Source organism: Cricetulus griseus, chromosome 2 (genome assembly GCF_003668045.3).
Source record: "Cricetulus griseus strain 17A/GY chromosome 2, alternate assembly CriGri-PICRH-1.0, whole genome shotgun sequence".
NCBI classification, from domain to species: domain Eukaryota; kingdom Metazoa; phylum Chordata; class Mammalia; order Rodentia; family Cricetidae; genus Cricetulus; species Cricetulus griseus.
Window position 1 is genome coordinate 302,748,608 of NC_048595.1, and position 15,260 is coordinate 302,763,867.

Here is a 15,260-nt window from a genome sequence, read left to right on the forward strand (position 1 = left end):
ATAATTTCTAGATCATGAATTGGCTAGCTTCATCTGGCATATACCAGTACTCCTGGGGGTATTGTGAAGTTGTGTGGCATTCTGGGAATCTCTGAGCATAGAAAAGTTTCAGAATCTATCAGGGTCACCCGACGTTTGCAAATTTTACCTCCTGAAATCTTGTGTGTTTATGCTACAAACAGAGATTCTAGATTTATTTGCTGACCTTAACTTTCCCATTGCTAAATATTGTTTATGGACACCTAATCAAACACTTTTAAAATTCTATTTTTACAATTGAATCAGACCTCCCAATGTGCAAAGAATAATACAGAACTAATGTACAGTAAACTATGGCCTAAATAATGAGGCTTTCTTCAAATCTAATCTTCCTCCCTCTCAGGAAGTAGCTTAAGCTCTGGAAAAATCTCACTCATTACATAATCTGACAAAATAGTATAATATAGTTTTAATAGCAGGAGTTAATACATTAAACATATGGTTTCTTCAATAATTACTAATTTTTACATTTCTCACTACTAATTATGGTATTAAATTGTTCACTCCTTAATTTGTTCTGTCATAAGTTCTTATTTATTCTATCCTGAATGGTTAAAGAGCTGAGATTTCTGCACTTCTCACATTAGCTTAGCATCATTGAAATAAAGCTGCAATGTGTTGCAATGGTTTATTATCATATTATTTTTGGTGGTTTAATTTTCCTGTGAAGATTGCTTCAATTTAGCCATTCCAGATGTGAAATAGCTTCAATGGATATTTAGAAATCTTATCAAGACTGCTTTTATATCATTTCATCATCATTTTGATAAGTGCCAGTAGCAAATGTAAACCTTTCCCAACAGAACAAAGGATAATTTTACTAATCTGGTAAAAAGGACACCATGGTAGCAGAAAGCTGTCATGGAATGGGTCCCAAGACACCAAGGAGGTATTTGCATTGAAATAAGTAACTGCTGGTTTCATTTTTTAGTATGTAAATATATACATGAAATACCTGTGTCTCTGTACTTAGCAATGAGGGATTTATGGGGAATATAGTAGCTATCTACTTTCTTATGGCTGTAAAGTTGCAGATATTCAATAACTTCAACTTCGTGAAGTGATGAACTTGTCCACACGTAATCAAACTCATTAGTCTATCTGTCATTTCACAAAATTATTTACTGTGTTATGAATAGAGTTATGATTTACCCTGCTAAAGAATTTTAAGTATGCCAAGGTATTATTATTATCCTCATTCTACTATGTGCCAACGCTGTAAAATGTTTTTTGTTCCCTATAACTGATACTCCTTACACCTTGAACAACCTCGCCTGTGTCTCACTTGTCATGGCTTTTGGTAATCAATTTCTATCTTTTGCTTCAACAATTTAGCTGTTTTAGCTTTTCTATTTTAACTAAGGTTAAAAATTACTTGTCTTTCTTTATCTGCCTCATTATACTTAGTAAGTATACTATACTTCAGATTCACTCATGTGCCAAGTGACAAGGTGTCCTTCCTTTTAATAAACAATTACCAGTCACATATTTATATGAGTATATTGTGTGGTCTATCAGACTTATCTCGTCTGTGCTTGAGAGGGGGAGTGTGGATTGAGAAAAAAATAGACAGGGGACAAGAGATACTCTCTATTCTCCAGCCGAGCAAGATGCTCAAGGGAAAGAAGGCCAAGGGGAAGAAGGTGGTCCCGGCCCCTGCTGTCGTGAAGAAACAGGAGGCCAAGAAGGTGGTGAACCATTTGTTTGAGAAAAGGCCTAAGAACTTCGGCATTGTGCAGGACATCTAGCCCAAACGAGATCTCACACGCTTCATCAAATGACCCCGATACATTCTGCTGCAGAGGCAAAGGGTCATCCTCTATAAGCCGCTTAAAGTTCCTCCTGCCATTAACCAGTTCACTCAGGCCCTGGACCGGCAAACAGCTACCCAGCTTGCCCACAAGTACAGGCCAGGGACAAAGCAGGAGACGAAGCAAAGGCTGTTGGTTCGTGCTGACAAGTCTACTGGAAAAGGAGATGTCCCAACTAAGAGGCCACCTGTTCTTCGAGGAGTCAATACATTCACCACCTTGGTGCAGAACAAGAAGGCTCAGCTGGTGGTAATCGCCCACTATGTAGACCCCATTGAGCTGGTGGTCTTCCTGCCTGCCCTGTTTCGGAAGATGGGGTCCCCTACTGCATGATGAAGGGAAAAGTCAGGCTGGGATGACTGGTCCACAGGAAAACATGTACCACAGTTGCCTTCACACAGGTTAACTCAGAAGACAAGGGTGCTCTGGCTAAGCTGGTGGAAGCTATTAGTACCAATTACAAAGACAGATATGATGAGATCCGCTGCCACTGGGAAGGCAATGTCCTGGGTCCTAAATCTGTCGCTCTAATTGCCAAGCTGAACAAGGCAAAGGCCAAAGAACTCGATACTAAACTGGGTTATATGTACATTCACTGCTAAGTTTTCTGTACATAAATACAAACTTATCTGAGAGAGAGAGAGAGAGAGAGAGAGAGAGAGAGAGAGAGAGAGAGAGAGAGAGAGAGAGAGAGTTGGGAGGGCATCCAGTAAATATTGTGTTCAGCCGCAAGTTTATTGCTCAAAGTTCTTATACATGCCAACCAAAGTGGGGGGGGGGGAGACAAAAGGGCTTCCTTTCCAATAATGCAAGAAACAAACAGATGTAATTACTTCCTTAATTCTCAAAACATCTAGTAACCACACCTTAGATCAAGTATTCTGTTACCTGGCCTTGAGGATTAATACATCTAGTAACTACACTTTAGACCTTTGGGTCTTTGGCCTTTAACCTTGAAAGAGCAAGGATAGGTTTGAACTCTCTGACCTTAAGTCACTTTTAAGGGCCCCCCACAGTATATGCAAGATTAAGTACATAAATAGCTTATCATTATATAAATAATAAGTATGTTATAATTTCTACTCCCTTTCTTTCTTTGTTAGGCACTTAGGATATCTCCATATGTTAACTATGGAGAACAAAGCTACAATGGAAAAGCAATGCAAACACCTCCTTAAGATTTTTACTTTTAATTCACTTAAATAAATATACAGAGGTGGGAATGCCAAGTAAGAGTAGCTACAGAGTTACTATCTCTATTACTATCTTTTCCCTCTTTTTGGTTAATTATTTAAGTAATGAGTTTCAGAGCAGGAAGAAGGATAGTGAGGCTGCATTCCCAGTACTTGGTAAGCAGAGTCAGGAAATGTCAAGCAGTTTTTGGTCAGTCTACCCCACATGGAAATTTTCAGGCCAGTCAAGACTGAGTATTGACACCTTGTCTCAGAAAAACAAGGACAACATCAACACAACATTAAATCAGTTTTTTTGAAATTCTGGTGTAATTCTCCAGTGATTTTAACTGGTTCTGGACTTACATTAGTAGGAAACAATTTTACTAATGCTTTAATCTTGTCGGTGGTTATCTGGCTAGAGCAGAGGCTCTCAACCTTCCTAATGCTGTGACCCCTGAATGCAGTTCCTCATGTTGTGGTGACCACAACCATAAAATTGTTTTGTTGCTACTGTAATTTTGGTACTCTTATGAATCATAATATAAATATCTGATATTCATATCTAAACGTGACCCTCAAAGGGGTAAAACCCAAAAGTTGAGAACCACTGGTTTAAATTTGGTAGATATATTGTATTGTCTAGGCATTAATCTATTTCTTTTAGAGTTTCCAATTTAGTGGAATAGAGGTTTCTAAAGTATATCCCTGTGATTTTCTCTATCTTATTGGTATCTATTGCAAATATCTTTCTTTTCATTTCTAATTTCATGAATTTTGGTATTCTCTCTTTTACTTTTGGTTATAATTGCTTAGGAATTGTCAAGATTGGTGATCTTTACAAAGAACCAACTTTTTGAGTTTTTTGTTTCATTTATTTTTTGCATTTTTGGTTTCTACTTAACCTCTGCCATGATTTTGATTATTTCTTTTTGTCTGTTGCTTTAAGATTTGGTTTGTTCTAGTTTCCCCAAAAACTTTAGGTCAGTCATTGATTGATCAGGTTTAGATCTCAAATTTTTACACATTTGCACTTAGATCTATAAACTTTCCTCTTAGGACTGTCTTCATCTTATCCTAAAGATTTTCACTTTTGTTTGGTTCTCTCTCTCTCTCTCTCTCTCTCTCTCTCTCTCTCTCTCTTTCTAAATATATATATATATATATATATATATATATATATATATATATATATATATATTAATTTTTCCTCAGTGAGTCAATTTTAATTTAATAGTATATTACTAACTTCACATGAATTTTAAGCTTTCTGTAGTCTCTACAGCTGTTTATATCTAGCAGTGTTTCATTTGTGGTCAGGTAGAATATGGGAAATCTTCTAAATTTCCCTATATCTTTTGGAAATTGTATTATTTTGTTTTTTTTCATAACATGAGGTTTCTTTTATTTCTAGCTCCCCTGTTCTACTTATGTTTGCCTGCCTTCTCTACCATCCTCTTCCTTCATTCCTCCAAATTGCAATACCAAGTAAGTAGAAATGCATGCAGGCCAGGGAATGGATTGGAACTGCCCCTCCTAACAGCCCCAGGAAGGGCCATCTAACCCCACATTATCTTGTGTCTCTGTGCAATCTGCCAGTGAGGGTCTTGCACTTCTGTGTTACTTCATTAGTCCTGGTGGATAGGCTTATCCCAGAGTTGTTGCTGCCTCAACAATTCAGCTCTCCTTGCTACCTCCTGGATGTTTCCATAGCTTCAGCAGAGGTGTCTGCAATCTTCATGACTGCTTTCAATAACTGGCCACAGGAAGCCAGGGTCTGATAAACAGTTTGGATGATGTGGCCACTTGAGTGCAGGCTGGGTAGTGGACACTGTCCATACTCACCTTGCTCATTCTCATAGACTTGCAGGAACGCCAAGGTAGGCTGGAACAAGTCAGAGATGACCAGACAAAGCTTCTGGTCTATGGTACTGCTGTTGGTCCCTTTTTATGCCTTGTAAAGCACTGGTCTCTGTGTGTCTGAAGATTAGAAGCCCTTTCCTGCAGCTGTCTGGTCAGATCTGCCACCTTCTCTCCCTCTGACTAGGCAGAGGGTTTAGCCTTTGGCAAGTCATCTCATTGCTTTTTGAGAGTGGACTGCATGTCCAGGGCCCATGGGTCATTCTCAGGCTTCAAGATCACCCACAGGTTGGGGCTGGAGAAGAGCTCCCCCAACAAGTCTTCATTCTTTACTCTGGAATCTTCAAGGTGTTCCTTCAGTCAGGCTAGAACTACCGGAGAACCCAGTGGTCAGGCTCAGCATCATATCCAGCAACTGGTCAAAGAACTGCAGCTGCTTCTGGGGACACTCACAGCCTATTAGAAGGTCCTGGTCATCTGGTACACACAACATCAGTTCATGGCCTAGCTTCACTACCTCTTATATCTTCACATCTACTGCAGTTCCTTTTAGTGAACTAAATTTGCCCTGCAAGGAGGGACAGACCCATATACACATCCATTCCAGTATGTCCAACCAGTACTTTGAGGTCTACACAGCAGTTCCAGAATTCTTCGGCTCTGTAATACACAGATCATCAAAGAAGGGACAGTTCACACTCATTAGTTTCTTGAACACCTTGCCTTGACCTCGAGGTCATCAGCCACATCTTTGTAGTAGCTGTCACCAAAGCTGCCACAGCTGTGGTGGCTGCACCCTTCTCTGCCATGTTTTGCATTCTGAATTGTAATCGGTTTACGCCCACAAGCTTACAAGCAGTAGCCATTTGACTTGCAACACAGCCTTTCTTTCTTTCTTTCTTTCTTTCTTTCTTTCTTTCTTTCTTTCTTTCTTTCTTTCTTTTTTTTCCAAGACAGGATTTCTCTGTGTAGCTTTGGAGCCTATCCTGGCACTCGCTCTGAAGACCAGGCTGGCCTCAAACTCACAGAGATCCACCTGCCTCTGCCTCCCGAGTGCTGGGATTAAAGGCATGCGCCACCAACACCCGGCTTGCTTTATTTCTTAATATGTGGTCAGTTTTTGAGAAGTTTAATGGGCTGCTAAGAAGGCTGTACTTTCTTTACAGTTCTGTCTTTTTTTTGTTCTTACAAACAAATGAATATGATAGCTCTTGAATATGATAGCTCTTGAATATGATAGCTTTGCTGTATATTTTAAATCCAGGTAACTGTGTTGAAAATATACTACTTCTTTTTAAATTACTTTGACTATCAGAAGTATCTGTGGATCGTTAAAAATTATAATTCCTGTGTCAAATTTTGTTGTTTTGTTTCAAGATAGGTTTTCTCTGTGTGACTGCTTTGGGTGTCCTGGAACTCACTATACTAAGGCTGGCCTTGAACTCACAGAGATCTGCCTGCCTCTGTCTCCTGAATGCTGAGATTAAAGGCGTGTGCCACCATGGTCAGCTGCTTTGTCTATTTTTGCAAATGTGTTACTACTTTTCCTGATACATTGAGCTAACATTATTTTAATATGGTTTATTCTGTTTATGTTGTCTTGTAGCACAATGATTAATAAAAAGAAAGCAAACAATTGACTGATACCAGGAAAACAATACACTAGGAAAATAAAAGAAAAAACAATAGTGAACTAGAATCCAATTTAAAATAAAAGCAGAAAACTTGCAGGTGAAAATTCAATGATTAGAACTGGGATTGACATGTAAAACAAGATTGTTTCTAATTTAAATTTAAAAAAAAAAACTCAAAGACTGAAAAAAAATCAATAGAAGAAGTCACCCAGCAAAGTAGGAGAATTAATCCAGGGACACAGTGGTAGATCTTTTTTAAATGATCCAGGCAGATAAACAAAACAATAACAAAGTTAAATGAACTTATAATTTTTATTTAATAAATGAACAAGGGCTGGTGAAATGAGATGGCTCAGTGGCAAAAGGCACCCACCACCAAGCCTGTTGATCCCTGGGACTCACATTGTAGAAGGAGAGAACTGACCTTGATTTCTGAAGGTTGTCTTTTGACCTCCACACATGTGCCATGGCAGGTACAGGTACACACACAAGCAAGAAGTGTTGGGAATATACACACACAGGGCCAATAAATGAAGTAAAATTAAAAAATAAAAACAGATTGACAGATCTTCAGCTGGATTAACTAAGAGACAAAACAGAGACCAAATCAGTAAAGAAAAAGAGACCCCATGATACCACAAATTAGATTGACTATGATTCTCTCACTGTAATGGGTAATATATTTGACAGCTTCTTCCAAACTAGAATCACCTGCAAAAGCTAGTCTTAGTAAGGAATTTTCAACACTGGGTTGGTCTGTGGGTTTGTCTGTGGCAGATTATCTCCATTAGGCTAAGTGATGTGGGTGGTACTATTCCCTAGGCAGGGGTTCCTGTGCTGTGTCAAAAAGGTAATTAGCACAGCATAAACAAACAAACAAGAGAGCTTAATTCATGCATTTTTTTTTACGTGTTTTTGACTGTGACTTGTTTGGTGTTTCTGCCGTGACTTCAGTACAATGATGGACTGTAACCTAGAAATGTAAGCTGAAAGAAAGTTCCTCTCCAATAAGTTTCTTTTCATCTGGGTGTCACATCACTGGAACAGAAATGAAACTAGAACATTAATATTCTCCAGCTGTGCTGATTCTTTCAGTGATTTGAATGATGTGCTGGTTAGCTTATTTATTTATTTATTTTTGCTACCTTGATATGAGTTAGGGTCATTTGGGAAGAGGAAACCCGGATTGGTAAAGTGCTTCCATCAGACTGTCCAGTAAGCAAGTCTGAATGGCATTTTCTTTATTAATTGTTGATATGAAAGGGCCCACGCAACTGCCTATTGTTCAACCCTAGGCAGCTGGTTCTAGTCAGCATAAAAAGGAGAGCTGAGTGGGTCAATGGGAGCAATCAAGTAAGCAGTGTTCCCTCAGGGTCTCTGCTATACTTGCTCTCCAAGGTTTAGTTGCTGGCGTGGCTTCCTTCAATGGATGACTAGGACTGGGACATATAGACCTAAATACACCCTTCCCTTCATCCCCAAATTGTTTTTGATCATGGTCTTTATCACAGTAATAGAAAGCCAACAAAGTGGGTTGAGGCAGACATTTTTTTTTCTAGCATTCTTATAGTATGCCTCAGAAACACTGTCAGTCATTTTTCCTAGTGACTTCAGTATTGGCATTTATGACACTTGGACACTTAGCTCTGTGATTCCTGTGGTGACATATTATTTATAATCTAATAAAGCCACTGGAGATCAAAATGCTAAGCTAGCCACAACCATAGAGTCAGGCAGTAGTGATAAACATCTTTAATCCCAAGACTAAAGGCAGAAGCAGAGGGGCAGAGGCAGAGGCAGAGAGGCAGAGGCAGACAGATCTCTGTTAAAGATCACACTTAGCTACATAGAATTGAACCAGTTTAAAAGAGAAATAGCCCACACAAAGGAGAACTCAGCACTTAGGATCACACACCTTTAATTCCAGCACTGGGGGGGTGGAGACAGTCATGATATGACTGGGCAGAGAGAGGACTATAAGGTGGGAGGAGACAGGAGCTGAAAGCAGGTTTGGTGGAGAGCATTGTCTCTGAGGATTCCTGGAGACAATATTCCATTTTGGTCTGAGGTAGAGGAAGGAGCTTCTGACTGGCTGCTTTGCTTCTCTGATATTTCTGCTTGAACCCCAATATCTGTCTCTGGGTTTTTACTATTCGTGTTACAGATTTCTTCTTCATTAATGTCATCTTCCACAAGATAGTTACTAACAACTTTCAGATCAATTATCAAAAACTTCTTCATGATCTCAGTTTAAGTATTCTACTTTTTGATCATCTTTTGTGCTCAGCTCTGATGTCATGACTTCGCAAGGATAAACATATAGTTAAGCCCAACATACCCAGTGCTGTGCCTTAAGTTTACTTATTCTGTAAATTTGGTGCTCTTCTTTCCCTTCTTATCAAGCTTGGAATCCCTGTAGAAATTATAAGCATCATTTTATGCACACCTTTATTTGTCTCACCTGTCTCTCTTTTACTAACATAGGAGTTAGGATTTAAACTCAATCAGACTAATTCCAGTGTTTGAGCTTTTAATCACTACAGCATACATATATTATCTCATTTGAGTCTTAAAACACACCTGTAAAAGTAAATTTAAAAAATAGGAGCTTGTAGATATTAAGTAAATATTTCAGGATCAGTAATGTTGGAATAATGTTTAAACTATTTCTACTTTGTGCCTGAGCATAAGCAGCTGCACTTATATAGAGAAAAAATAACCAGCCATGATGGTTCATTTTACTTTAAATTCATAATCATTTCAACCAGATATTTAGTGCTATCAAGTAGACCTAAACTTAATCTAGTTTATTTTTACCAATACTGTTCTTTCTGCATCCTTTCAAGCCTCAACTGTTCTTTCTCAATTTCTTCTAATAGTCTTCCTTTACAGTGCTCTGAGGTCATACAGTTTTCTTCAGTACCCTGTCACCATGTCAACCACCACATCTGCCCTGATTGCCACAAGTTTAACATTCTGTCTCCCCAATGTGAATCTGCTTCTTTCTCATCTGCACATCCAAGTACTGCAGTGTCCACCTCATCCAAGAGATTTCCCCATGCCCACATTGCATCTCTAGCCTTACTTTGCACCAATTCATTTCTAGTCCTGTCATTTCTCTCATTTGAAGCATAATAAAAGCACTCTGGTGATTAATTTCGCCACAAGGTACTGTATTTCTCTGCTCATTGTTTACAACACAATCCTTCAGAAGAGTTATACTAAGTTATATTGAAAATCAACAATTTTCTATTTTATCTCACTGTTTTTCTTCTGTTCTCATAGTAAGGGGATTTCACCTGTATGACTCCACTAAAAGCAGTTCCTTCCTTAAACATAACTCCTTCTATTAGCTTCAAGAGCAGAATCTGTCTTAGTTCTATTTCTACTTGTTTGGTCACTCCTAAATATCATTGTACTAGAAACTCCCTATATCATATATCATTATGTGTGTTCTATCCTTTAATTACATGATGTATTTTCACGGTTTCAAAACTCCCACACTTCTGACAGTCCCATTCAAGAAGGTTGTACTCTTTAATTGTTTTGTTTTTTCTTTTTCTTTCTTGTTTTGTACCCACAGACAACAGTCTTGTGGGGAGCCGATTGACTGTACTTTAGACATGTGGTGCAAATATAACATTTTATCCCCTTTCCTGTGCTTCATGATTCTCACTCTACCTAAGGCCAGGATAATCTCTTGCCTGAACTATTTCTACAGCCTCCAGTGGCTTGACTGTGTTGTCTTTGTCCTTTTACTACCCATTTCTATTTTCAAAAACACATTTTGTGAGTATTACTTACAGATGAACAAAAATGAATGAAACTTTTTTCCTGTCTCTCAGGAGAATTTTTGGTTTGAGAGAAACACAAGAATTCAAGTAATAGGATAAGAAAAAAACTTTTTATAATATTACACATGCACACAACACTGTAGAGTGGGGCAATGCTTTTATAATGTAGTTGCTGACTACCTGAAATAAAATAAATTTGTACTGACTCATGGAAGGTAAGGATGGTTCTTTGAATTATTTTCTCATTTTTTATACTCCTTTACTCATAATATGGGATGTTGGCAAAGACACTTTTCTGGTATTTACATACAAACAAGACTACACCTTGTCTCCTTCCTGTTAACAGCCTCAGGTCTCTTCCTGCTTCGGTTATTTATTGATCCTACTGATGACTGAATGATAAATGATAAATTTTTATTGTGACCTCAACAAAATATGTAATCTCAGATATTTTATATTAACTCAAAATTCTTACAAAAGACACATAAAAATGCTGTTTTTCCATAAGATGCACTCTTTTGTGGATTGGGTGTGTGTGTGTGTGTGTGCAAATCTTGAAAATGATACCTGCTTATTGTCAGGCAATTTTGTTTTCATCCCCCAAACTTTACTGGAATGCAGGTGGCTAAGAGCTTGTGACTTGGAAATCACTCTAAATCATAGAAAAAGTTAGCCATTCTTGAACTCTACCACTTGATTTTCACTGAATTATCTGGAAAGTATTTCTGTACCAGTGGAGACAGATGATTAGGCAGTGACACCAGAGTTTTAAAATTGTTGACATCAGAGGATTTACTCTTCTCCTAGAAGATGTGAGGATAATTTATGATATGAAATTTGTATTTTTTCAGAATAACACAGTATATTGACAGGAATATAATTTTTTGACTTAAAGGATGTAGGTCTGGTTCTTTGTTCCAAGATGTTAGTCTCAGTCAAACTATGAGTAAGCAATATTTTGAAGGTTTTGTTATTGGGACAGCAGTACTGTGTGTGGGAGGGATAGGAGGACAGACGTAAGAGAGGGTTGGGGTAAAAGTTACCAGACTTTACAGAAATCATTATATAGATGTATGACATTTTCAAACATTAAGTTTAATTAATACAGTGATATCATAGTTTGAACTTTACACAGCAATGGTTGTATTACAATAGATTGTTGATTTGGTTCCTGCTGCTTGTGTAGAACACAGAGCGCACACAGACAATCCTGCTCTCACATTGCAGAGATGGACTATCAATTAATCTCCCTGTGGGGTTCCTGGGGCTTTCCCTCCTCTTCCTGTACCCCCAGTAGTATACTAACATGAACAAGCTATTTTAATTTCTATTGATGTAAGGTGCCATATTGAAGATAATTTGGGAGGACAGTACTTGTGGGACATTAAGTCTAGTTCAAAATCGGTGTCCAAAGAACAAGATGGGCTTTTTAGGTATGTTTCTCCCTTCACAGCTAATGTGATTTATGTCCCATTTCCTATAGGAAAAGCAAGGTAAAACCTGTGCTACTTTCTACAGGAAGAGCAGGGTAAAACATGCCCCACTTCCTACAGTAAGAGCAAGGTAAAACAGGTCCCATTTCTTACAGCTAGAGCACGGTAAAAAAACATGCTACTTCCTATGGTAAGTCCAAGGTAAAGCATGTCCCACTTCCTACAGTAAGAGCACGGTAACACATATTCCACATCCTACAGTAAGAGCAAGGTAAGACACACGCTACTTCCTACAGTAAGAGCAAAGTAAAGCATGTCCTACTTCCTACAGTGAGAACAGAATAAAACATTTTCCACATCCTACAGTATGAGTTAGGTAAAACATGCTCCACTTCCTACAGTAAAATCAAGGTAAATCATGTCTACTTCCTACAGTAAGAGGAAGATAAAGCATGTCTACTTCCTACAGTCACAGCAAGGTAAAACATGTCTGTAAATGGAGGTTTCTCATCCTACACACCAGTTCCCATATAGCTACTCTAAGGTTTAATGTTAGTTGTAATTGTCTGGCCAATGGCTCAGACATATTACTGATTAGCTCTCACAATTAAATTGACCCATTTCTATTAGTTTATATTTTACCATGAGGCTCGTGGCTTGTTACCGTACATCTTGCTTCTCTGGCAGCTACATGGCATCTCTCTGACTCTGCCTTCTTTCTCTCCACAGCTTTTTGGAATCCCTGCCTGGCTGATGTCTGCCTGGTCATTTGCCAAATCAACTTTGTTTATCAACCATAAAAAGCAACACATATCCGAAGCATACAGAGGGACATCCCACATCACATACCCCACTTCCTATAGGAATGGCAATATAAGCCATGTGCTACCTCTGACAGTAAGAGCAGGATAAAACATGTCCTACTTCCTACAGGAATAGCAAGGCTGTTGATTGTTTAACTGTTAAAATTTTCATACAATGAAGTGTGGAGGAGTCTTCTAAATGTCTCTGTATTTCTCCTTTCTTTAGTAATATAAGGTAACAATTGTAGCTATGGGTTACAGAGCTAACCCTAATCGAAACAATATTTCCATGTTGTCCTGTAGTTCAAGAGAATAAGAACAAAGGCTTTAACAAAAGTAAGAGATGTGAACAGTATCCAAATAGAAGTAGCCTTGTTGTTTTATTTTTGTCTTGTGTTTATTTTGTTTTAATTTTTGAGGCAGTTAAGTAGCTGTAGCTGGCATATGACTCACTGTACAGATGAGGCTGACTAAACCTTGTGGTAATCCTCCTGCTCACTATCTCAGACCTAACTGTCAGCAATTTCTTCAAAGAGAGGATGTGTTTTGTCCTGTAGTCCTTCAACATTACACAGTGGAATGAGAATCCAGTGGATATCTTAAAGTTAGTGTCCTATTTAGCATTGACCTTCATGGCTTTGGGTTTTAGTAGCAAAACCTTTATGCTGAAAACCATTTAGATAGAAAATCCAAATAATGGAAAAAGGCATCTTAGTAACATTTTATTTTCTGAAATATTGTGTTAGAGGGTGTATATGTGTGTGAAGGAATGTGCATATAGGAATGGCTACTAACGGCAGAGTCTTCTCTTGGGGTGGATGAGAGGAAACAGGGCTCCATATATAGTCCAGACTGAACTTGAACTCAAAGTCCTCTGGCCAGTGCCTCCCAAGGGTTGGAATTACATGCACGTGTATTAAAAAATGATCATCCTTTTTCACTGAAAGACATGTTTTAAAAAGTGATAAAAAAGGAAACTTCTTGTTGAATCTAAAATTCTCATGATTTTTTTAAAGTTGTTATTCTGAGAATGATAATAAGTTTGTTAGGATCTATGATGACTGCAAGTCAAAGTGAAATGTAGAAAGCTTGAAAGTGCACAAAATAAGACTGTTGCAGTTGCAGATAGTCCAACATCGTGTTTCCTTGTTTTAGGTATTAGTTTTTCTCAGATCCAACAATGCACCTGTGATTTCATGTTGTTGCCAAATTTGTTTATTAGAATGTTTGTGAACAGACAGGAAAAATTAATCCTCTCAATATTAACTAAATAATGACTTGAAGGTTTTAAAACAATTTGGCTAGCATTTTTTCTTTCTTTTTCTTTTTTCTTTTTCTCTTTTTTTTTTCTGCTTAGAAGTGATGTTGCTGTGAAATGTGAGGATAACACTTCAAGTGTTACTATTTGTTGTGAAGTGATTTAATAAATGTTTAAACAAGTCATTACCACGCTGACAGCATTTCTTATCATGGAGTTGTGATTTTGATCTTGATTGCCTTGCTAGGCTTCCCACCCCCTTTCTTTGCCCAGAGAAGGCATGGACACATGCCTGACCCTCGGAGGGTGCTAACAGACTAAATTAGCTATCGGAGGCTGTTCTTAACTTCTCTCTTAGAAAGCAAAGATGGAAAGCCAACCAACGTCATATTCACATTGCCATGGTCCTTACAGGTGGCAGGAGTGCGTCATGGTTAGTGCATGACCATCTGTGAGGGAGTGACTAACTGGTGTGTTTGGAGGACAAATCTATTATTAATAGAAAGGCAATCTCAAAAGAAGCAGCAGCCAGAGAAACACTTTTAGACATTGTTTATTCGGGTATTGTTTTAGTTAGGGTTTCTGTAAAAAGACACCTGCAACTCTTATAAAGGAAAACATTTAATTGGGTGGCCTACATTTCCAGAGGTTTAGTCCATATTCATAACGGTGGGACATGGTGGTGTGCAGGAAGACATGGTACTGGAGAAGGATCTGAGAGTCCTACATCTGCACTGGGCATGGCTTAAGCATATTTAAGACCTCAAAGCCCACTCCCACAGTGACATACTTTCTCCAACAAGGCCATACCTCCCCCAACAAAGCCATACCTCTGAATAGTGCCACTTCTTATGAGCGTATGGGGGCTAGTTACATTCAAACTACTACAGATATCAACTTATAACTAAGGGATAATTCTTTAACATTTTGGATTCTCTTTCAAAAGTTCTCAATTTTGCAGTTATGAACAAGTACAATCTATATTCTGGGCTAATGCTTGTGGTCTCTTGACATTCATATATTCAAATCCTTACCTCTAAGAAGTTGGTCTTAGAAAGTGCAGGTATTGAGAGGCAATTAAGTAGTCAATTAAGTAGTAAATATGGAACCTTCAGAGCTGACTTATGCCCTGTAAAAGAATTTCTTATCAGAGGGAGAACGCAACATCTATGAACTGGGGAACAGACTCTCACTGTATACTACCTCTCTTAATACTTTGAGTTTGAAATTTGTTAGAATTAAGAACTTTGAGAAATAAATTTAGGTGATTTATTAGCCAATAAGAAGATCACAGCTCCCTGGGGTAGGGGATTCAAAGAATATTTGACACTCATTCATTTACTAATAATTATGAGGAATTACTGTGAGGCAGAGTATTAATGAGCTCAACAAGTGCTCTCTCTTGAAGTTCTTGGTTAGGTGTTCTCAGTTTCATGTAGCCCCTTCCTCTGTGTTG

The 15,260-nt window shown here is 38.2% G+C and overlaps 2 pseudogenes; one reads left to right on the forward strand and one right to left on the reverse strand.

Moving 5' to 3' along the window:
• The first annotated feature begins 1,634 nt into the window (after positions 1-1,634).
• On the forward strand, positions 1,635-2,452 carry LOC100766309 (annotated as a pseudogene).
• Positions 2,453-4,592: 2,140 nt separating this feature from the next.
• LOC100766892 lies at positions 4,593-8,757 on the reverse strand (annotated as a pseudogene).
• Between the last annotated feature and the right edge of the window lie 6,503 nt (positions 8,758-15,260).